This window comes from Phyllostomus hastatus, unplaced genomic scaffold (assembly GCF_019186645.2).
Source record: "Phyllostomus hastatus isolate PE091 unplaced genomic scaffold, TTU_PhHast_1.1 phas_scaffold_28, whole genome shotgun sequence".
In the NCBI taxonomy this organism is placed as follows: domain Eukaryota; kingdom Metazoa; phylum Chordata; class Mammalia; order Chiroptera; family Phyllostomidae; genus Phyllostomus; species Phyllostomus hastatus.
This window is the reverse complement of record NW_025334022.1, coordinates 22,153,673-22,176,077: the sequence shown is the minus strand read 5'-3', so window position 1 is coordinate 22,176,077 and position 22,405 is coordinate 22,153,673.

Genomic DNA, 22,405 nt, shown 5'->3' with positions numbered 1-22,405 from the left:
CAATTAAAAATGGGCAAAGGACCTGAACAGATACTTCTCCAAGGAGGACATACAGAGGGCCCAGAGACATATGAAAGGATGCTCAGCATCACTAGCCATCAGGGAGATGCAAATTAAAACCACAATGAGATACCACTTCACACCAGTCAGAATGGCCATCATAAACAAATCAACAAACAAGGGTTGGAGGGGTTGTGGAGAAAAGGGAACCCTAGTGCACTTTTGGTGGGAATGCAGACTGGTGCAGCCACTGTGGAAAACAGTATGGAATTTCCTCAGAATACTAAAGATGGAACTGCCTTTTGACCTGGCAGTTCCACTGCTGGGATTATACCCTAAGAATCCTGAAACACTAATTCAAAAGAACCTATGCACCCCAGTGTTCATAGCAGCACAATTTACAATAGCCAAGTGCTGGAAGCAACCTAAGTGCCCATCAGTAAATGAATGGATCAAAAAACTGTGGTACATTTACAGGATGGAATACTATGCAGTGGAATGAAATAAGGAGCTCCTACCCTTCATGACAGTGTGGATGGAACTGGAGAGCATTATGCTAAGTGAAATAAACCAGTTTGTGAAATACAAATACCATATGATCTTACCTATAAGTGGAACCTGATCAATAAAACAAACAAGCAAGAAAAATATAACCAGAGACATTGCAATAAAGAACAAACTGACAGTAAGCAGGGGGTAGGGGGTAGGGAATAAGGGGGTGAAAAAGGGGAAGGGTCATAAAGGAACATGTACAAAGGACCCATGGACATGGACAAAGCCAAAGCAGGGTGGGATCCAGGGTGGGAGTTGGGGATGGGTGGGTGGGGGGAGCAGTGGAGGGAAAATGGAGACAACTGTACTTCAATAACAATTAAAAAAAGGAAAAAAACGTTAAGTCTCTGATCCATCTAGAATTATTCTGAGATAAGGAGCATTTTTCCTGGCAGAAAATATTTATTTTAATGTAGTCAAATATAACAATTTTTCCTTATGGCTATTTTATTTTGTGTCTTTTTAAAATGGACCTTTCTTATCCCAAGGTCAGAAACATCCAACTGATTTTTTTCTAGTATGTTTTAGTTTCTTAAAAACTAATCCCATCTGAAATTTATTTTGGTACAAGGAATGTGGTAGGTATCTAGTGTATGTCTAGCCAGTTGTCACTACACCATTTGTTGAATGCAACCATTTCCTCCACTGATTTGAAATGTGACTTTTATTCCTATACAGAAATCCTGTATATATTTGTCTCTATTTCTGGACTACATTCTGTTCTGTTGCTATGTCTGTCTGTCTCTTTATATATCAAACTGTTTTAAATACCATAATGTGAAGCAAGTATATGGCTATGCCTACTTTAGTAAGAGTATTTTAAATCAGCAATGGGTGTTGAATTTTGTCAAATACCTTCTTAGCATCTGTGAAAATTATATTATTTTGCTCCCTTGATCTGTTAATATAGTGAATTGTTTTAATGGATTTCTAATGTTAAATAATTTCCTTCCAGAAAATAAACGTATTTGGTCATTGGTATGTTATTCTTTCAACAGGCTGCCCAATTCTATTTGTTTATATTTTGTGTAGGATTTTTACATTGATATTCATAAGTGAGATTGAGATACAACTTTGTTTGAAATTCGAAAAATACAATTTGAGTTTTTCTCTGCTATGAAACAGGTGAAATACACTGGCGTTACTCAGTACTTTAAGATTTGGTAGAAATTAACTGAAATTTCTGGGCCTCATACATTGTGGGGGATACTCTTTGACAACATTTTCAATTTCTGTAATAGTGAATTGGTGGTTTATTTTCATCTTCTTGGGTTAATTTTGGTGATTTGTATTTTCCTAGAAAATAACCCATTTTATCCAGGTTTTTAAGTTTAGTTGTATAGAGTTGATTAAATTATTATACAATAATTCTTTTTTATTTCATCTGTCTCTGGTTACTTGCCTTTGTTTAATTTTGTGATTTTCTTCTTTATTTCTGTAAAAGTTTTTTTAACAAATAGCTTTTATGAGATATAATTCATAAATATACAGTTCACCCATTTGAAGTATACACTTTAATGGTTTTAGTATATTCAGAGATGTATAGTAAATACCACAGTCAATTAAAAAAAGTTTTTAATTGATTTTACATAGAAGAAGAGGGGGAGAGAGAGAGATCATCAATTTATTATTCAACTTATTTATGGATTCACTGTTTGATTCTTGTATATGCCCTGACTGGGGATCAAACCTACAACCTTGGCATATCAGAATGATGCTGTAACCAACTGAGCCACCCAGCCAGGGCCACAATCAATTTTTAGGACACATTCTATACCCTCAGAAGAAACCCTGTAGCCATTAGCAGTCATTCCTAATTTTCCTTCAAGTCCCTCAGGTAGCCAACCACTAACTTCTTACTGCCTATTATATAGCTCAGTCTATTTTGAACATTTCATATAAATGGAATTACGCAATATATGGTCTTCTGTGGCTGACTTCTTTCACTTGGCATAGTTTTCAGGCATCATCCATGTTGTTACAAAGTTTTGAAATGTAGTTCTATAGTTTTTTAAATAATTTCCCTTATCAGTTTACCATCTATATTAGTCAGTTAGGGCTGCCATGACAAAATGCCTTGACTGGGTGGCATTTTAAATAAAAATTTTTTTTCTTGCAAATTTGAAGGCTACAAGTCCATAATCAAGATGTCAGCAGGGTTGGTTTCCTCTGAGCCAACTCTTTGGTTTGGAGATGGCCGCCTTCTTTCTGTGTCCTATCATATGCTTGGTGCTATTTGTGTGTCTGTGTGTCTGTGCCCTAATCTCTTCTTGTAAACACACCAGTCATATTGAATTATGGCCTACCCTATTGACCTCATTTTAACTTAATTATCTCTTTAAAAGGCCTTATCTCCAAATACAATCACATTCTGAAGTATTAGGGGTTAGGGCTTCAAAATATGAATTTTGAAAAGATACAATTTAGTTCATAACACCATGTTAAAGAAAAAAAACAAACATGTATAGCCTGGTCTCTGTGTGTGTGTGTATATATATATATACACACACACACATATAATTATTTTATTATTGTTCAATTACAGTTATCTGCATTTCCCCTAACCAATCTCCCCCATACATATATATTTTTAATCATTTTCTTATTGTTGTTTGAATACAGTTGTCTCTACTTTCTCATCACTATTTTTCTCCACCCTACCCTCCATCCTTCCCCCCTTTGATTTGTCTGTGGGTCCTTTATATATAAAGGACAACACTTTATATATAAAGAAGGGACAACACTTTCCCTTCTTTCCCTGATATTTCCCTCCCCTCTCCCCCTCCCCTCTGCTTACTGTCAGTTTATTCTTTATTTCAATGTCTCTGGTTATATTTTGCTCCTTGTTTGGTTGGTTAATTAGGTTCCACTTATAGGTGAGATCACATGGTATTTGTCTTTCTCTGCCTGGCTTGTTTCACTTAGCGTAATGTTCTCCAGTTCCATCCATACTGTTGCAAAGGGTAGGAGTGCCTTCTTTCTTTCTGCTGCATAGTATTGCATTGTGTAAATGTACCACAGTTTTTTCATCCACTCATTTACTCATGGGTACTTAGGTTACTTCCAACACTTACCTATTGTAAATTCTGCTGCTATGAACATTGGTGTGCATAGGTATGGGAAAATATATTTGCCAATGATATCTCAACAAAGTTTTGATCTCCAAAATATAAAAGAACTCACATGAGTCCACTCCAGGAAGACAAACAATCCAATTAAAAATGGGCAAAAGACCTGAACAGACACTTCTCCAAGAAGGACATACAGAGGGCCCAGAGACATATGAAAGGATGTTCAGCATCACTAGCCATCAGGGAGATGCAAATTAAAACCACAATGAGATACCACTTCACACCAGTCAGAATGGCCATCATTGACAAATCAACAAACAAGTATTGGAGAGGATGTGGAGAAAAAGGAACCCCAGTGCACTGTTGGTGGAATGCAGACTGGTGCAGCCACTGTGGAAAACAGTATGGAATTTCCTCAGAATACTAAAGATGGAACTGCCTTTTGACCTGGCAGTTCCACTACTGGAATTATACTCTAAGATTCCTGAAACACCAATTCAAAAGAATGTACATATATTTTTGATCAGTTTACCCTAGGTCAGTCAAAATGCTCAAAGGAGTTTGTATATGTATGTGTGTTTGTGTGTATGCAAAATCCCAGTCTCATCACTTAATCAGTCTAAATTTAAAATGATTTTTTCTTAGTATAAAATAAATATATGTACATTATACAGGATTCAAATGGTATAGAAATACATGAACTGAAGAATGAAGTCTTCCATAATCTCCATGGTCAACAGGTCAGCACTGTATTTACAGTTTACTCTTCTGATTTTTCTTCCTTACACAGAGATACTAACAATGTAAAAGGAATTCTATAGCATTTTATTGTGTACTTTTTTGCTTAATATGCCACGCACATCTTTATGTGGGTGGTACCTATGAATCTGTGTTATTTAAATATATATATTATATTTATAATATATATCTCAACCATTTTGTTATATGCATATACCATGATTTATTTAAATACCTCACTATTGATGAGCATGTTTAAATTATATTTTATTGATTATGCTAGTACAATTGTCCTGATTTTTACCTCTTTGCCCCCCTCCATCCAGCACCCCCCACTCCCTCAGGCAATCCTCCCACCATTGTTCATGTCCATGGGTCATGCATTTAAGTTCTTTGGCTATTCTGTTTCCTATACTGTACTTTACATCCCCATGGTGTTCTGTAACTAACTATTTGTACTTCTTAATCCCCCTCCATTTTCACCCCTCCCCCCTTCTATTTGACAACCTTCTGGTAACTAACTTCTTTTCTCTTGCTTTTAAGAGTCTCTCTTTATCTTTAACCTTTGACCTTTTATTTATTTATTTATTTATTTATTTTTAGAGAGAGGAAGGGAGGGAGAAAGAGAGAGAAAAATCAATGTGTGACTCTTGCATGCCCCGTATTGGGGACCTGGCCCGCAACCCAGGTATGTGGCCTAAGCCGAGAATTGAACTGGCAACCCTTTGATTTTCAGGCTGGCACTCAATCCACTGAGCTACACCAGCCAGGGCTGCCCTTTTAATAATAATGTGTCTTGCAGTAGGCTTCTTTGCATCCATTATAATTGGGACTCTCTGTGCTTCCTGGACTTGCACGTCTATTTCCTTCACCAAATTAGGGAGGTTTTCTTTCACTATTTTTTCAGATAGATTTCCAATTTCTGGCTGTTTTTCTCTTCCTACTGGTATCCCTATGAGGTGAATGTTGGACCTCTTGAAGTTGTCCCAGAAGTTGTTTATACTATCCTCCCTGGGGTTCACTGAAGCCAGCTGTTGATTGTTTGATAGAATTTAGGAACCAAGACCAGCCATTCTTATGGAAAAGCAGCTTAGGTGAGCCTATAAATTAGGTAGGGTAGAGCCTCTGTGGATCTTCAAGACAGTTCACACAGTGTTAACTAGGTTGATGGAGTTTCAGATATGGTACCAGCCTACTGGCGCTCTGTGTGTGAAGGGCTTAGCAGAGGGACAATGGCCTCTGCTCGCCTCAATGCCAGACACCTCTGTCTCTCCCTGAACACCACTGGTGCCCTTCAAGATGCCACTGCAGTGCAGAAGCTCATAGGGAGCAAGTCTCAGTAGGTGAGTCCATGTGTCGGTTACCCCAAGAGAAACTGCTTAGGGCTCCAGTATCCTCCTCCACCGACTCAATCTCCGCTGGTTTTCACAGCCAGAAGTTGTGGTGACTTATCTTCTTGGCACTGGAGTCCTGGGCAGGGGCAGGGAGTGCCTAGTATGGGTCTAGAACTCCTTGCTCCCGAGATATCCCTCCTGAATTTTTATCCACTTGGGTGTGGGGCCAGACCATTCCACATCTGTGCCCCTCCTACCAGTCTGAATGGATGTGGTTTCTTTAATTCAGTAGTTGTCAGACTTCCATTCAACTCGATTTCTGACATTCCTGACTGATGGTTGTTCTATATTTTAGTTGTAATTTTGATGTGGTTGTGTGAAGAGGTGAGCCATGTCTGCCTATGCCACCATCTTGACCAGAAGCCCCTATTGATGAGCATTCAAATTGCTACCAGCTTTTAGTTGCTGCAAAGCAGCACAAACTATACTGAAATAAATATCCATTGTCTTTATCTTTGTGCTCTCATGGGGTTCTATAGAATAATTTCCTAGAATTTGAAAAGCTATACTCAAAGGTTATAAACAGTTACAATTTTAACAAATGCTGTCAAATTTCACAGTAGCTTTTACTTAGAGGCAGTTCTTGGAGAAGGTGGATCACGTTGGCAGAGACTACCTTTACTCCAGGTGAATCAAAAAGTTGTTCAGAGCTCCTTGGTAGACTCTATTCTGTCCTATGTTTTGTAGAGACCATTTTGGGTAATTTTTATGTCAATTTTTGGAAAATATTAATCTAAAATTATCTTTTAAATTTTGGCCATTAGGCCTTAAAAAAATTAATGAGAAATGCCCTACTCATGTTGGAAAAAAACCTTGTATTTGACATAGCATTGTTTGATGCAAATCCTTTTTTCTGTTTCCCTTTTCATGTTCTAACAGGTACCATATAACTTATTTCTATTTCAGTAATAGGATTATGAATTATAATTATGGCAATGCTTGTTTTCCATTAAAGATAATGAACCTACTTGTGGGTACATTTTATAAAGCATGCTCAAATGATATTGCCACATAATACTGAAAAAGTGTAATATGTTTCTATTCAGGATATGTTGACATAGCACAAACGTTACATCTCAGAACTATGATACCTGTTTGAAATTAACCCTCACACACAACATACACATTATCCTATATTCATTCAATATCTACATAAAGTTTTTTATATTTGCAAATATGTAACATTTATATTAAAATAAATATGAACAGCCCTGGCTGGTGTGGCTCAGTGGATTGAGTATGGGTCTGCAAATCAAAGGGCTGCCAGTTAGATTCCCAGTCAGGGCACAGCCTGGGTTGCAGGCCAGATCCCTAGTAGGGGGTATGTGAGAGGCAACCACACATTGATGTCTCTCTCTCTCTCTCTCTTTCTCCCTCTCTCTCTCTCTCTCTCTCTCTCTCTCTCTCTCTCTCTCTCTCTCTCTCTCTCTCTCTCTCTCCCCCTCCCTTCTCCTCTCTAAAAATGAATGAAGAAAATATTTTTAAAATAAAATAGATATAGTGCGGGCTGGGAACCAAAGTGTCCCAGGTTCGATTCCCAGCCAGGGTACATTCTTGGGTTGCAGGCCATAACCCCCAGCAACCACACATTGATGTTTCTCTCTCTCTCTCTCTCTCCCCCCCCTCCTTTCCCTCTCTAAAAAAATAAATAAATAAAATATTTTTTAAAAAGCATTATTTAAAAAAAAATAAAATAGATATAAACATACTTGCAACCCCATGTACAATAAATGATACCTGCCACCAATGTTAGACATAGGCAAGAAGACTGTTCTAGTGTCTCAGTACATTTCGTTCTTTTTTCCTGTTACTATGCCAGCAATCTTACAGTTTTGTCATCGCTGTAAACTGCCTACATTAGCCTTCTACTTCAAATCAACAAAGCCAGCATTATCCAATTACAGTCCAAGAATGGCCTAATCTTCAAGATCAGCTGTCATAGGATAGCATAGGCATCCCTTTAATCAAAATGATATCTTATTCTTTCAGTTTGCCTATTGCAATAATGGAAATGCTGAGTGAGAATATTACAAAATAACTACATTTTGCATTGATTTGATAAAAGCTCCTCCAAGCATTTTTTTCTTTTTTAAAAAAAAATTGATTCTAGAGAGAGGGGAGGGGAAGGAGAACGAGAGGGAGAGAAACATCAATGTGATAGGGACACATTGACCGGGTTTGCCTCCTGCATGCACTCAACTGGGGACTGAACCTGCAACCCGGGCTTATGCCCTGGCAGGGAATCAGTCCCACGACCTTTTTGGTTTGTGGGACAATATACACCCAACTGAGCCATACTGGCCAGGGCCTCCCAGCCTTTTGACATAATGTACTATAATACTAAATTCTTCCAGCATGTTTTTTCTTTTGTTGTTTTATTTTATTTTAAGTATATTTTATTGATTATGCTATTACAGCTGTCCCATTATTTTCTCCCCTTTATTCCCCTCTGCCCTGCATCCCTCCTCCCACCAGCATTCACCTGCCCCCTTAGTTCATGTCCATGGATCATATATATAAGTTCTTTGGGTTCTCCATTTTCTGTACTATTCTTAACCTCCCCCTGTCTATTTTGTACCTATCAGTTATGCTTCTTATTTCCTGTACCTTTCCCCTGATTCTTTCCTCTTCCCTTCCCTGCTGATAACCCTCCATGTGATCTCTGGTTCTGTGATTCTGTTCCTGCTCTAGTTGTTTGCTTTGTTTGTTTTTGTTTTTAGGTTCAGTTGTTGATAGTTGTGAGTTCGTTGTCATTTTGCTGTTTGTTCATAGCTTTGCTCTTCTTTTTCTTAGATAAGTGCCTTTAACATTTTTTATAATAATGACTTGGTAATGATGAAATCCTACAACTTGACCTTATCTGGGAAGCACTTTATCTGCCCTTCCATTCTAAATGATAGCTTTGCTGAATAGAGAAATCTGGGATGGAGGTCCTTGCCTTTCATGACTTTGAGTTCTTATTTCCAGCTCCTTCTTGCCTGAAGCGTTTCTTTTGAGAAGTCAGCTGACAGGCTGATGGGAAGTCCTTCGTAGGTAACTGTTTCCTTTTCTCTTGCAGCTTTTAAGATTCTCTCTTTATCTTTAATCTTGGGTAATGTAATTATGATGTGCCTTGGTGTGTGCTTCCTTGGGTCCAACTTCTTCGGGACTCTGAACTTCCTAGACTTTCTGGAAGTCTATTTCCTTTGCCACATTGGGCAAGTTCCCCTTCATTATTTTTTCAAATAAGTTTTCCATTTCTTGCTCTTCCTTTTCTGGTGCCCCTATGATTTGGGTGTTGGAATGTTTAAAGTTTCCTTGGAGGTTCTTAAGCCTCTGTTCATTTTTTGAATTCTTGTTTCTTCATGCTGTTCTGGTTGAATGTTTGTTTCTTCCTTCTGCTCCAAATCATTGATTTGAGTCCCAGTTTCCTTCCCTTCACTGTTGGTTCCCTGTATATTTTTCTTTATTTCACTTTGCATAGCCTTCATTTTTTCCTCTTTTTTTTTTGTCATCATACTTAACCATTTCTGTGAGCATCCTGGTTACATTCTGCTGATTGGTTGGCTATCTGTTTGTCTCTTAGTTGTTTTTTGGGAGTTTTGATCTGTTCTTTCATTTGGGCCATATATTTTTTGTCTGGGCACACCTGTTACATTGTAAGGGGTGGAAGCTTAGGTTTTTACCAGGGTGGAGCAGCAACCCAAGTCACTGCACTGTGGTGCTGTATGTAGGGGAGGGGTCAGAGACAGAACAATGCTGCTTGTTCAGCTCTCAGTGGGCTTTCAGTTGCTTTCCCTGCTACCCACAAGTAAATTTGGCCCTTGTGGTGCTGATTCCTGGGTGGGTGATTTGTGTGAGTTCTAGGACCCTGTGAGTCTTTCCAGTTTACTCTCCTGTGAGGCTGGGAGTTTCTTCCACTTCCACAGCCCCCATAGGTTTTTCCAGCCAGAGGTTTTGAGGCTTTCTTTTCCTGTGCTGGAACTCTGGGTTGCAAGGTCTGTCTCGCTCTCCAGTTGTTCCTCCCAGTTTATCTGCATGCAAATGTGGGACTGGCTGGTCTGCCAGCTGCCACCTCATGCTTTTGGTGTTCCAGCCTCCACATTGCTACGTGTTCTCTTTGCCCTGGCTGTCCACCTCCACCCCCACTAACAGTGTGGATGAATGTTTTTTTTTTTAACTCCTTGGTTGTTGGACTTCCATACAGTTCAATTTCCTGGCAGTTCTGGTTGTTTTTTGTTTTTAAATTTGTTGTTGTCCTTCTTTTGGTTGTGTAAGGAGGCAAAGTGTATCTACCTATGTCTCTATCTTGGTTGGAAGTCCCTGGTTTTTTTTCTTTTGTTTTAACTATTGTTGCTTTGATATTTTCTAATGAAGACTGAAGTTGTGTTCAGATTCCCTTGATTTCGTTTTCATTGCCACTACTTAAAAAAATGATTTTTGCTGCCTACTATAGTAATGTATGTTCATTGTAAAACAAAACAAAATAAAAAATCCAATATATAACAGATAATGGGAATAGATTACAATCCTGTCCTCCAGAGATAGTAACTCTTAGAGTTGGGTATATATTTTCCAGAATTGTTTTGCATGCTTATTCTAACATATATATTATTTTAATTATTGATATAAAATGTATATATGTACATGAATGATATTTCATTACTTGCTCTTTTCTCTTTTTAAGCTCATTTTTAAAGTAGGAATTATTTAAAACAGAAACAAGAATAGAAAATAAAATAGTAAATGCTTTGGCACCCACCGCCCACCTTCATAAAATTTTAATATTATGTTTTGTTTTAAGTAATAGATTTATTAAATAGAAATGAAAATATACAGAGTTGCAATCCCCTATATAACCTTTTTTCTCCTATTCTCCTTTTTTTCCAGAGGTAGCTGTTATCACCAATTTTGTTTTTATTATTTAGGTGTCTTCAATATTGTGATTTATAAGAAATATAGGTAGACACGTTCTGGCAGGTTTGTCTCAGTTGGTTCGAGGATCATCCCATAACTGAAGGGGGTAGGTTCAATTCCTGGTCAGGGCACATACTTAGATTGTGCCGGGTTCAACTCCTAGTATGGGTTTGTGCAATCCCTGGTCAGGGCGTGTACAGGAGGCAACCAATCAATGCTTCTCTCTCGCATCAAAGTCTCTCTTTCTCCCTTCCTCTCTCCCTCTCTTTCTAAAAAACAATGAAAAAGTGTCATATGGGTTAGGATGAAAAAAGAAATATATATGTGGGCAAAATAAAAGGGGGACTCTATAGGAAATAACTTCACAGGGTAAGCTTATTATAAATTCCTTACTGGGCAGGTCATGGTGGATAGTCAGGCCGCAAGCCTCTAACTTCTTTAGTGAAAGATTGTAAGTCAGCCCTGTCCATTTCTTTTGTGCACTAAGGTAATACACCTTTGAAATACCAGAAGCAATATCCCTGGAATGGGATATTAACCCTCAAAAGAGTACAGAATATGTTAACTATCCTGGTATTCAGCTCCCATGTTACTTTCCCCAAACTTCCTTACATTCCCTGCTTAATTTCAAATACGTAAATTGCAAAACTGTTATTTTCCAGAGCATTTGAGATCTTGCTCCTTGGGATATGTTGTCAATTTGGTTCAAATAAATTCTTATAAAAATCCTCAACAGGTTTGGACATTTCTCTTTTTTTAAAGATTTTATTTATTTATTTTTAGAGAGGGAAGGGAGGGAGATAGAAAGAGAGAAAAACATCCATGTGCAGTTGCTGGGGGCCATGGCCTGCAACCCAGGCATGTACCCTGACTGGGAATTGAACCTGCGACACTTCCGTTCGCAGCCCGTGCTCAATCCACTGAGCTACGCCAGCCAGGGCTAGGTTTGGACATTTCTTAAGTAGAAATATGTATTTGGTCATTCAGATAGTCTTCATCCACCATTCTTCACTCATAGCTCCCCAAACTCTTGGAATTTCCCCTTGGAATTTCCTAAGTATTGATAGTGATAAATGTGTCTTATGTGAATGAGGTGACTTTTGGAAAGCACCTAAGAATGGGGGCTGGTTGCCCAGAGAACCAAGCCTGAGATTGGAGGGCTGGAACTTTGAGTCTTACCTCTCAATCTCTAGAGAGGGGAGAGGGGATGGAGTTCGAATTAGTCCCAATGGCCAATGATTTAATCAATCATGACAAATGATGAAGGCTCCATAAAAACCCAAGAAGATGGGGTTCAGGAGTTCATTGATTTTCTGGATTGGTGAACATGTAGAGATTCAGAGAGAGCATAGCACCTAGAGAGGACATGGAAACCCAATGCACCCCTTCCTACATGCCTTGCCTATGAATAATCTCTCATCAGGCTCATCCTTTTACAATACGTCCATGGTCTAGTTAGTAAAATGTTTTTCTGAGTTCTGTGAACTGCTCTAGGAAATTTATTGAGCCCAAGGAAGGGGTTGTTGAAATCTCCCATCTATATAGCTGGTGGTCAGAAGCACAGACCAGGCTTGTGGCTGGCATCTGAAGTGTGAAAGTGTGTATGTGTGGTGGGGGCGCAGTCTTGTAGTACTGACACCTTAACTTATGGAGTCTGATGCTGTCTCTGAATAGATAGTATGAAAATTGAATTGAATTCTTAGACAGCCTGCTGGTGTCAAGAGAATTGTTTGTTGGTATGGGATATTATTCCCTCAACCCCCAAATTGGAATTGGATCTAGGGACTATTTTCAGTACCCATAAACAATTAGTAGTATTGTTTTCTGGGTTGTTTAAACTTGATATGAGTTGTGTCTATTTATCATTCTTCAACTTGCTTGTTTTCACATAGTTTAGGTTCTGCTTACCAACCTTATCTCCTTTTTTTCTACCCTCTGTACCTCTGTTCTCCAATCTTCTGTTGCATTAATGAAGCTTTCTGTGTTCCTTTTATTTCTTTTGCTTGTTTAGGAACTTTATATTGTATTTTTATTCTTTTAAGGTATCCCTTATGATTTTGTACTTATTAAATTATACTTATATACTTACATAAAGTATACTTACATAAAGTATACTTATTTACATAAGTATACTTATATACTTATAGTTGCATACTTAAATACACTTTTTCTAATAAAGTCAGCAAATTATTCACTGCTCCTGTCCTTCTGTTTACCTTGAGAAGGACTTTAGCACACTTAACACAATTTAATATTTCCCTAAATTGTTATTGTTGTTTCAACTGTTGTACCACAGATGCACAGCCTCCCTCACTGTCAACATCCCCCATCAGAGTGGCACATTTGTTAAGACTATTGAATGTACAATGACACATCATACTTACCCAAAGACCATAATTTACATTAGGATTCATTCTTGGTGTACATTCTATGGTTTTGGACACATGTATAATGACATGTATCCACTATTATAGTATCATGCAGAGTAGTCTCATTACCCTGAAAATAACTTGTGCTCTGCCTATTAACCTCTCCTTCCCCATAATCCCTGGCAATAACTGATTGTTTTCTGTCTCCATAGTTTTGCCTTTTCCAGGATGTCATGTAGTTGGAAACAAACAACATGTATGTACCCTATTCACATTAGCTTTTTTTTTTTACTTAGTAATATCCATTAAAGTTCCTCAATGTCTTTTCACTGCTTGATAACTCTTTTTTTTAAGTGGTGAAAAATATTCCATTCTCTGGGTGTACCAGCTTATTTAGCCATTTACCTACCACTAAAGGATATCTTGCTAGCTTAAAACTTTTGCTATTTTTGAACAAAGCTGCCATAAAATCTCTGTGTAGGCTTTTGTGTGGATATATGGTTTTAGCTCATTTGGGTAAATACTAAAGCATAACTGCTGGACTGTAGGATAAGAGTATGTTTAGGAAGTGGGGATGGCTGGGGTGGCAGGGGAATGGTGGGCGGGGGAAATGGAGACAGCTGTACTTGAACAACAATAAAAAATGTGGAAAAAAAGAAAAAAAGAGTATTTTTAGGTTTGTAAAAAACTACCAAAATGTTTTCCAAAGTGGCTATAGCATTTTTCATTCCCACCAGTGTTGAATGAAAATTTCTGTTGCTCTACATCTTTGTCAGCATTTGGTATTGTCACTATTTTGGATTTTGGCCATTCTAATAGTTGTGTAGAGAAAAATCATTGTTATTTTAATTTGCAATATCTAATGATGTATGATGTTGAGAATCTTTTCATATGCTTTTTTTGCCATCTGTGTATATTTTTTGGTTAGGTTTCTGTTCACAGCTTTTGCACATTTAAAAAATTTTTTTCCTCACCCAAGAGTATGTATTTATTGACTTTAGAGACAGAGGAAGGGGAGAGAGAGAGGGAGAAACAAACAGACAGACACATTAATGTGGGACAGAAACATTGATTGGTAGCCTCCTGTACATTCCACGACTGGGAATCTAATACACAGCCTAGGTATGTGCCCTTGTGGGGAATTGGATCCACAACCTTTTGGTGAATGAGAGGATTCTCTAAGCAGCTGAGCCACCCATCCAGGGCTTTTGCACATTTTTTAATCAAGTTGTTCATTTTGACTTTTGAGAGTTCTTTGTGTACAGGTTAGGAAAAAGTAGGGTTACAATTCATAAGGAAAGTAATACAATTATTAATAAATAATAGCACAGGAATAAACATTGCTTTGCATACTCACAACTGTAAGCCTACTTTTGTCCATTTCTGTATTTTGAATAAAAGTATTTTATCACTTGTCCTTTGCAACTATTTTTTCCCAGTCTATGACTTTTCTTCTTTTCTTTACAATGGCTTTTGCAGAGCAATCTTTAATTTTATTGAAGTGCAGCTTGTCAATTATTTTCTTCATGGATCATGCCTGTGGTATTGTATCTAAAAAGTTACACTTGAGCCTCTAGCAATCTGTCAGGTACAGTACAGGTTTCTCCTACCTTGGTACTGGTTCCCACAGATGTTTCTGCTGAGGGGTTTCTGCCCCAATAAGTTGTGATCTCAGTATTTGCCTGTCACTATCTCCAATTTTGGGATCAGAGGTTTGCCTTGTGACCTCATTTCTCTGATGGATCTAAGAAGAGTTATTTATTGTTTTAGTCTGCTTAGCTTTTTACATGTATTTGGATAGAGGAATAACTTCCAAGCTTCTTTTTTTTTAAGATTTTATTTATTTATTTTTGGAGAGAGGGGAAAGGAGGGAGAAAGAGGGAGAGAAACAGCAATGTGTGGTTGCTTCTCACTTGCCCCATACTGGGGACCTGGCCTGCTACCCAGGCATGGGCCCTGACTGGGAATCAAACTGGAGACCCTTTGGTTTGCAGGCTGGCACTTAATCCACTGAGCCACACCAGCCAGGGCTCCAAGCTTCTTATATGACAGATTGTATACTGGAAATCTCTCAACCCCTTTTAAGACTGGGTTATTTGTCTTTTTATTATTGAGTTGTAAGAGTTACTTATTCATATATTTTAGATATAAGCCCTAGTTTATTTTTGACTTTGTGGTTCTCTAAGACCTATAAGTTTATTTATTTATTTATTTAGTAGTAGTCAAATTTATTAGTTTTTTTATGTTATAGCTTCATGTTTTGTGCCATGTTTAGAAAGAACTTTCTTACTAAAAAATATATTCACCCTCATTTTCTTCTAGTGCTCACGATTTTTTTCTTTTCTCCCTCCCTCCCCCTTCCTCCCCCTCCCTCCCCCTTCCCTGCCTCCCTCCCTTCCTTTCTCTCTCTCTCTCTGTCTTTTCATCTTGACCATTCTTACCAAACCTAAACATAAAAATGATTCCAGTACGGATAACATTTTTAGGAAAAGTGTGATAATGAGGGAATGCTCTCATGCTGTCCTCTAGCTTTCCTTAAGACAGGGGTTCAAACTCATTTTCACCGGGAGCTGCATCAGCTTTGCGGTTGCCTTCAAAGGGCCAAGTGTAATTTTAGGACTGTATCAATGTAACTATTCCTTAACAGTTAAGTGAGAGCTCAGTGATGCCGCCTGGTAGGAACAAGGTGCTGGGCGGGATAAAACAAGGGGGAGGGCTGGATTTGGCCTGCAGCCCTCATGTTTGCCACCTGTGCTTTAAGAGCTCTACATGTATGGATGGATCTGGGGAGCATTATGCTAAGTAAAATAAGCCAGTCAGAGAAAGACAAATACCATATGATCTCACCTATAAGTGGAAACTAATCAACAAAACAAACGAGCAAGCAAAATATAACCAGAGACACTGAAATAAAGAACAAACTGACAGTAACCAGAGAGGAGGTGAGAGGGGGATAATAGGGGAAGGGCCATCAAGGAACTTGTATATAGGACACATGGATAAAGCCAAAGGGGGTAGGTTCATGGGAGGGAGGTGGTGATGGGTGTGGCAGGGGGGCATGGTGGGGTGCTTTAAGAGCTCTACATGATTTATATCATGGAGACAACTGTACTTGAACAACAATAAAAAAATAAAATAAAGATCAAATAATTATTAAGAAACCTCTGATCTCACTCTATTTCTCTGTTCATGCTGACATCGCCTATTATTTTGATTTCATTTTATTCATTGCAAAATGAAATTCAAAGCAATTATAGTTTTTTTTCTATAGGCATGGACACAAGCAGCATGAAAAAGAAAGTTGCCTACCATGAGACATAGATATAGGTATTAACCTTCACTCATATCACTTGTTACAACTGTTGATTGACCTAAAAATTTCACGACCTCTTAGAGGCAAGATAAACTTATTCATGGCTAATCATAAGGACATCTCAGAAAACTAATAGAAAACAAGTGTGTTAGTATTCAGAGCTGTGTCTTTCTTTACATTTAAGGAGAATAAAGTTAAAAGTAGTTAATAGTATATACTAACATGGACAGAAAAATCATAGGTCAGGATTTGAATTTGATTTCCTCTTCTGTTTTCTAATGATTTAAATGATTTTCTGATGTGGACCCCAGCTTGTGGGGTCTGCTGCATTGTGGATGAAATATGAGAAATTCACATGGACTACCAAGTCCTGTGGAGGAAAAGGGACAGCATGGCTTTTCTCTCAAGGGGAGAAAACACCTTGGCCCTTGCCTTGACTGACCTTCTTTTCTTTTCTGGGCCCATTACATGATGGCCCTCATTTACTATGCACAGGTTTGCTTTAGGTGGTTACCTTTTACAGAAAACAAAGGAGCCAGTGCTGCTAATCACATCACAGAAGAGGCGTATTTGTAAATGCAAAGGGAAGAGTGGTTGAACCGGTTACACTCATCCTTGGAAAGTTTAGCATGGATTTTAGGAAGTTACATTAAGCACTTGCTGTCTCAATTCAGGGTGAGGGAGTTTTAGCAAAAGCAAGTCTCAAAGCGGCCTAGGTACATTGCAGGCCTGATTCCCCACGGGAGAACCTATACGTGGGTGTGGGTCCTGTCTGGGCCCACACCACGCAGAACGGTCTCCTATAATTTTCTGAATACCTGAGACAGTATTCAACAGTAAAAATACTTTATCTTTATAATCCTATTTTAAATGGCATTTGGTTATAATTCTGTCTAATTGGATAGGGTATAGCTTTGCTCTGTTTTGCAGTGTAGTGATCAAGGGAAATGTGCTAGTTGATCTTATATTTTAAAATTTAGATGAACATTATTTTTTAATTTAATCTTTATTATATTTTTTCATTATCATCTAGTCCCTTTATATCCTCTCCCCCTCAGCAATCACCACACCATGTCCATGAGTCCTTTTTCCTTTTTGCTTAATCCCTCCATGCTGTCCCCTCCCCTCCACTATCATCCTGCTCTCTGTCTATGAGTCTGTCTCCATTTTCTTTGTTAGTTCAGTTTGTTCATTAGATTCTACATATGAGTGAAGTCATATTGTATTTGTCTTTCTCTGACTGGCTTATATCACTTATCCAATGTTCTCTAGGTCCATCCATACTATTGTTAAGGGTAATATTTTATTCTTTTTTAGGGCTGAGTAGTATTCCATTGTGTAAATGTTGTTTGATCCACTCATCTACTGATGGACACTTGGTATGCTTCCATATCTTGGTGATTGTAAATAACACTACAATGAACATAGGGGTGTTTATGTTCTTTTGATATTAGTGTTTTGGGTTCCTTTGTATATAGTCCCAGAAGTGGGATCACTGGGTCAAAAGGCAGATCCATTTTTAGTTTTTTGAGGTCTCTCATTACTGTTTTCTACAGTGGTTGTACCAACCTGCATTCCCACCAACAGTACAAAAGGGTTCCCCCTTCTCCACATCCTTGCCAGTACTTGTTATTTGTTGATTTATTGATGATAGCCATTCTGACAGGTAGATAGAAATTATTTATCTTCATATCCAGATGGTATTATTAAACTGGATCTAATTTATTATAGATTATGTAAAATATCTCTAAGTCTTTTAGATACCATGTATAGTATATACATAACTGAGGTACAGAAAATGTGTTCCAATACCTTTATTAAATTTTGTATCACAAGTACAAGGCATTTTGTTTTAGTGAATTATGGATATTTGTCTCCTAATTCTAATTATCTTTTTAGTCTTATTTTATCAAATTGGTTTCCTCTGAATTATTAAAATAAAAGCTTATGATCTTTGGCTACAGGATTGTCTACTGCTCTTCCCACATCTACACTTTATATTTTGATTATAGTAGCTATGGATCATCTCTAGTAGGATCAAATGAGAAGTCAGCCCTGGCTGGTGTGGCTCTATTGGTTTGAGCATCGTCCCATAAAGCAAAAGGTCGTGGGTTCAATTCCTAGTCAGGGCATGTGCCTGGATTGTGGGTTTAGTCCCCTGTCAGGAATTGTATGTGAGGCAACCAATCAGTGTTTCTCTCTCATATCACTGTTTTTCTCCTCTCTCTCCCTCCCTTCTCCTCTCCCTAAAATCAATAGGCATGTCCTAGGGTAAAAATAAAAAATAAGTGAGAAGAAATCAGTTACATGTAAGGAAAAAAGAGAAAAAATATTTTCCTTATATGAGTAAATAAAGCTGGAGTTGATTATCTAAAGATCCATACAAATGTTTTTGTATTAGTTTTTGTTAGTTCTAGAGGTATAAGTAATTTAACATCCTGTAAAATTGTGGTTTATCCTAATAAATATATATTTGGTTTTATTCCCAGTTTCTGACACAAAGCTCCTAAAAGACTCTTGGAATTTCCTAAGTGATAAGACTGATAATGTCTTTTTTATGTTAATGAGGTGGCTTCTGGAAAGCATGTAAGGATGGGGTCCTTTGCCAGAGGAGCCAACCTGTGATAAGAGGGTTGGAACTTTCAGTCCCACCTTGACCTCCGGGGAAAGGGGAGGAGCTGGAGGTTGACTCAGTCACAAATGGCCAATGACTTAATTGTTTAAGTGATGTAGCCTCCATATAACCCAAAAGGACAGGGATTGTAAAGCTTCTGGTTTGTTGAACATGTGGAGATCCTGGGAAGAGTGGCATGCCTGGAAAGAGTATGGAAGCTCCATCCTCTTTCCCATTCCTTGTCCTATGCATCTATATAGAGAAAGACCAGAGCAGACTTTTTGGACACCTGAAAATCCAATTTGGAGTCAGTGTCAGTCATGACAGTTATGTCAAGTGTTATGTGATGACAGGTAATGGGCTGTATGCAAATGCCCTTAGGAGGGGCCTGGAATGCTCAAACCCACAAGTCTGGACACTTGGTTAAGACTCTATCTGGACACCAATATGAGTGGGACCTCTGCCCATTGTGGACCTTAAGAACTCAGAGCTCCAACCACCCAACATTCAAGCTTGGCTGTACCTCGGGTCATGCTTGGAACCCTGCCAGAATCCACTCTACCAGACGTATGTCACCACTGCAGCTGCCTGGCTTGAGACTGATGGTGGCCTCTCCACTTGCAGATGAAACCAGTGATGGGGACTTTGTGTGGGACACTTACTCTGCTCACTTCTATCCTGTAAGCTCCCCTGCTCTGTATGTAACCAGTGTATGACTCTACTGGATTATTAGGGAGGTCTCCCCTAATAAACCTGGCATTGTGGAAAGACATAAACATGTGTGAGTGACTCCTTTTGGGGATGTTCCCTTGCTCATGACAGCATCTTTTCTATCTGGCTATTCCTAAGTTATATTCTTTTATAATAAACCAGTAATCTCATAAGTAAAATGTTTCTCTAAGTTCTGTGAGCTGATCTAGCACATTAAGCAAATCCAAGGAAGGGGTTGTTGGAACCCGTGGTTTATAACTAGTTGGTCAGAAGCACAGGTAACAAGCTGGACTTGCCACTGGCACTGAAATCCAAGGAGGGGGTCTTGGAAACCTCCAATTTATAATGTGTTGGTTAGAAACACAGGTAACAATTTGGATTTCTGATTGGCATCTGAAGTGGGGGGTGGGGAGCCTTTTGAGACTGAATCCTTAAACTGTAGGATCTGATGCTGTCTCTTGGTAGATAGTGTCAGGGCTGCATTAAATTGTTGGACACCCAGCTGGTGTCGGAGAATTGCTTGGTGCCATGGAAACCCTATCTCTCCACCTTTGTAATTGGGGTGCACAGAATCTTATATACCCTCTTTTCAGGGATGCATGTGAAAGCTGTGAGAACATTTAGAAATGTATATTTTTTAATCTTGTAATTTGATTTTAAAATGAGAACCTAATGAAGGGCAATTAGCAAAGGAAGGCAAGGATAATCTAGAAGATAGTCATCTTCTATTATTGGCAGTATGTTAGTAAATAGCCCCACATTTTAGTGCTTAAAGCAAAAGGAACACTTTAGACATATATGTTGAAGTGGCAAAGGACCTCCCTTTAAAAATTTAAACCATCAAAGTGATCAGCAGTGATACCAATTTTATCACTGGCCATTGTGATGTTCAGAACTTGTTTCAAATATGGCCATCTGTCTTGTTCCAGATATGGCCATCTGTCCTCCAGTGCTGCCTGAGGGTTCTCCATTTAGACGTTGTTTGACAAGGGATTAAGCATGAAGAGATGAGGCAGGTGTGGTTGACTGGGCTGGGCTCATTCCTGGATTCCTGAATTAGAATTCTAATAGATTTCCTTGCTTACAGTTTTCCTCCTCTGATAATCTTCAATACTACTACTCTTACTATTCTACCAGGTGCTAAAACATGGATTTTGTTTTCATACTCTTGCTTAGAAACTTTTGTTTTCATCCTCTTCTTTAATTTTTTTTTATTATTGTTGTTCAAATATAGTTGTCTCCATTTGCACCCCACCATGGCCCCCTGCCCCACCCATCCCCACCTCCCACCCTTGAACCTACTCCCTTTGGCTTTGCCCATGTCTCCTTTATACATGTTCCTTGATGACCCTTCCCCTATTTTTCCCCATTAACCCCCTTCCCCCCTTGCCTCTCATTACTGTCAGTTTGTTCTTTATTTCAATGTTTCTGGTTATATTTTGCTTGCTTGTTTGTTTTGTTGATTAGTTTCTACTTGTAGGTGAGATCATATGGTGTTTGTCTTTCACCGAATGGCTTATTTCACTTAGCATAATGAAGGATCATCCTCTTTTTAAAAATTTTTTAATTGTTGTTCAATTACAGTTGTCCCCATTTTTCTCCCATTACTCTCCCCTGCCCTACACCCCCACCTCCCACATCCAATCATCCCTTCCACCCCTGGTATCTTTGTCCATGGGTCCTTTATACATGTTCCTTGACTTAACCCTTCCCCTTCTTCCCTCATTATCCCTCTCTTCTCTCCCCTCTGGTCACTGTCAGTTTGTTCTTTATTTCCATGTCTCTGGTTCTATTTTGCTTGCTTGTTTGTTTTTGCTGATTAGGTTCCACTTATAGGTGAGATCATATGATACTTGTCTTTCACCAACTGGCTTATTTTACTTAGCATAATGCTCTCCAGTTCCATCCATGTTCTCATGAAGGGTAGGAGCACCTTCTTTCTTTCTGCTACATAGTATTCCACTGTGTAAATATACCATAGTTTTTAGATCGACTCATTTATTGATTAGGTTGCTTCCAGCACTTGGCTATTGTAAATTGTGCTGTTATGAACATTGGGGTGCATTGGTTTTTTTGAATTGGTGTTTCAGGGTTCTTAGGGTATAATCCCAGAAGTGGAATTGCTGGGTCAAAAGGCAGTACCACCTTATTTTTCTGAGGAAATTCCATACTGTTTTCCACTGTGGCAGCACCAGTCTGCATTCCCACCAACTGTGCACTGGGGTCCCCTTTTCTCCACAACCGCTCCAACACTTGTTGTTTGTTGCTTTGCTTATGATGGCCATTCTGACTGGTGTGAAATAGTATCTCATTGTGGTTTTAATTTCCATTTCCCTGATGGCTATGTCACAGGTGGGCACAGGTAACCACGTTCTTGGTGATCGCAGACAAAGAATTGAACCAAACACACAGAGAGTTAATAGCAGAAAGAGAGAGAGAGAGAGAGAGATTTATTAAGTGACAGTACACTCTACAGAACATGAGAGCATGCCAACTCCAAGCAGAGACTGACCTCAGGGGCTGGAGGGATTCTATTCTTATAGGGTAGATCCTTTCTGGCTATTTTTGGTGGGCTTTTATTGCATATGTACAAGTAGTTACATTACTTTAAAGCTACTGCACATGTGGTCTCCCATGATTTTCCTTGATTGGCCACTGGGGAAGTGGGTCCTTCAATGTTAATTCATTATAATGCTATTATAATGAAGCAGGGGTCATGTAGCATGTTCTGTGTAGGTGCATTCATG